At 37.5% G+C, this 3116-nt stretch overlaps 1 long non-coding RNA gene across 1 annotated transcript; it reads right to left on the bottom strand.

Annotated features, from left to right (window-relative positions):
* Nucleotides 1-347: 347 nt before the first annotated feature.
* LOC119347134 lies at nt 348-2948 on the bottom strand. The gene is made up of 8 exons (XR_005168149.1): nt 2812-2948; nt 1642-1749; nt 1509-1544; nt 1315-1410; nt 1144-1227; nt 768-1031; nt 624-674; nt 348-540 (listed from the first exon to the last, which is right to left on the bottom strand). It is a non-coding gene; the product is annotated as an uncharacterized LOC119347134 (long non-coding RNA).
* Nucleotides 2949-3116: the final 168 nt, after the last annotated feature.

Raw genomic sequence — 3116 nt, 5'->3', positions numbered from 1 at the left:
TAAATGTTTTTTACCACAAACTTCATCAATGTTTGTGAGGATTGACTTAAAAGAAATCTATACTACATTATAGAACAGAGGGAGTAGCATTTATATGAACACATGATAAATTTCAGAATTTTGAAAAACTAAAAAAATCATCTTTATGATATGCTTTTTAATTAGGAAACATTGGATTAAACCTGTTCCTAAATAACCACATGTCATAATTGCTTAATACAAACCCAATCAATGTATTTAATTATCAAGCAAGATCTAGGGACACATATTAAACTACGTACAAATAAGAGCAATTTCCTCCAAAGGAACGAAATTAAATCACATGAACATGCATCTCCATATACATAGGCGTTTAACCATAGATGCAGTAGCTACCCTGGAATATTACAGTTTATTTTCTGAAACTTATTCCAAATGACCACCACGCCAACAAGCAACAAACAACTACGCGAATATCTTGGCCTTGGGAATCAATCCTATGGTTTCTGCAATCTTGAGCTTCTTTCTGGCATACTGCACATATGTCTTTGGCAGGTCACACTGAAATTGGACAGAATGAGCTATTAGGTACAGAACCTCATGGACATAATGAGCTATTACATCTCAATATCAATACATAATACCTTGAACCTAACTTCCCAGGAAATTAACTCAAGAGCTATCGAATCCGGAACCTATACACACAAATTAGGAGTGACATCTGATGTAAAGTTACGGTCTACATAAGAGATCACAATGTATGGGAAACCACACCACAGTGTACTTACTTCCTTACTGATACCCTGCGTGCACTGCCGAAACTACAAGGAAAGATGATTGAAGCAGTTTGCAACGTAAGAGGTATACTAATTGTCCAATGAAAACACAAAGCGGAAGTGTAAGAAAGGAAAAGAAAAAAAAACTACTAGTTCCTGCAGGTTCAAACCACCAGTGTACCTCAACTCGTTGTTCAAATTACGTTTGCGTAATGGATACCGATTTTCATCATAAACATGCTCCAGCGCATCACTGAAACACATCTGTACATTGTCCTACGAAGGAGAAAGCAACATCACCAAGAATAAATAGGGTTACAAAGCATTAACATATCATATATCAATAAAATAACACTGTTCTTACTTATGAAGTAGAATGCGGACCGACCTGATCATGACCATTAACCAGTTTCCAGATCTCAGAAAATAAACAAGCAAGATCTTTCACTAAGTGTGTGCTCTGTATATACTCCTGAATTTAATCGAAAGACTTCAGTTGTTAAATAAAACATTAACCGGAACTGGTCATCTAAATAGGCAAGGGACAAATGAATAGTACCTCGATGCCATGATATGCTAGCCTCAGATCAATGTTCTGGAACCTAGCAGCAATCCTAATTGCTTGGCACAAAGCTCTATTACGGAAGCCAGGCCCCTACATAGTACAACAGAGAAGTTATTGCCATGCTACTGCACACACATATATAGAAATTAGTTGTCATCATATGGTTTTGTGTGGTAATATAAGTAGACCTGAATATAGCCTTTGAGAACATCATCTTCAAACCACTGTCAAGAGACCAAATGGTTGTTAGTTCCGAATAAAATAAAATAAAACTGAGCAGAGTTTTAAACTTGGAGCAGCTTATTGTTGCAGCACGCAAACCTTAAGATTCTACACAATCGATTCCCTGTACTGTAGATAATCTTTGTCAGCTTCTGGGGTATTCTAGAACTCTCGGTATTCACTCCAACTTACATACTCGTGGCCACCCTGCACGATAAAAGAAGAGAAGCAACATATAACGGCTATTCTGAGAATGACATTCGGTCAGGCTATGTCAAATAGTGGCGGCTCTCAAAATAAGCTATAGCTGCACTATAGCCAGTGTTTTGAAAACTTTATTGGACAATTATACAGCGGCAAGTACAATTTAGAGGCACCTCGCTCAATCTGCTTGCTATACCGAGGCGGTATCTTTATGCAGTGGATATTAGGGCGTGGAATAATACTCTTAAGGAATATTTTTGTGCAGCTATTATTGATTCGAGTACTTGCGCACTTTAAGAAATCCCAAAAAGAAATACACGTGGTACTGGAACCAAGGAAAAAATAGTCTGCTGTAACAAAATAGTGCTGACCTTAAAATATGCTAGTACCATGCTATATTTGTGATCTAGAAAAGTATTATATTTGTTTACAGAGGGAGTATTATTGAGACAAAATACGCTGATTTATTTAGTGAGGCAGTTCTCAACACGCTATAGTGTGCTATTAGCGGCGCCATAGCGCGCCATCTTTTTCAGTGACCGGAATATGTCAAAGTATATGGGTACTTGGAAAATCCGGCAGAAACCTGTTTACACATACAAAAAACGAGATAGTACGCGTATTTTCGGAGCAGCCTGTATGTGGACCATTTGTTTTATTTTGGTTTTAAAGAAACTTGCTGCTTGCAGAAAATGCATCAGTAATTCACTATATGAAACAATCTGTATTTCATTTTAATTGAAATGTCCTTTTCTTCTATGGAGCACATTATGAGATTATCCACAATTTCTTGCAAGCACACATTTTTAAACTGTGCTTTATCTCCGCAGGATGTGACAATCATTTTTGCATTTCGCCAAGAAGCTCTGGCCCTAGAACTTGGAGGTTACTCGCATAAATTCGTGCTAAAAAGAATAGGAAATGCATCCATATTCCCATGAAACAAAAAATTGCTGCCACCCATTCAAAGTTAAAGAGAAGGAGGAACTGGTTACCAGCTGCATGAGCACACAGATGACATGTAGATGCATTACTAAGCTGAAAGTAATTGATACACATGCTTACTTCATTACGAAGGACCAGCCGCTGATAGTCACTCAATGACGCAAGTAAACAGAGGTCCGAGTCAAAATACCAGTCCAAGGCTTCATCTTTGATGTAACGAGAGAGGTAAGTATTCTCCAAGATAAGCTCTGGGGGGTATATGCGCTTTCCCTTCAGTAACTGCAGAGGAAGAAAAATGATTAAGCTAAATGATCACTGATTTAAATATTCTGAGCAATACCTTCCTAAATGAAATCAATGTACAATCATTCGATATAACGGATTTTAAGGGCTACGCTATTTCGCCATAGCATGCTGTTTTTTTT

This window comes from Triticum dicoccoides, unplaced genomic scaffold (assembly GCF_002162155.2).
Source record: "Triticum dicoccoides isolate Atlit2015 ecotype Zavitan unplaced genomic scaffold, WEW_v2.0 scaffold59447, whole genome shotgun sequence".
Lineage (NCBI taxonomy): Eukaryota > Viridiplantae > Streptophyta > Magnoliopsida > Poales > Poaceae > Triticum > Triticum dicoccoides.
The sequence above is the reverse complement of the archived record's forward strand: the minus strand, read 5'-3'. Positions and strand labels throughout refer to the sequence as shown.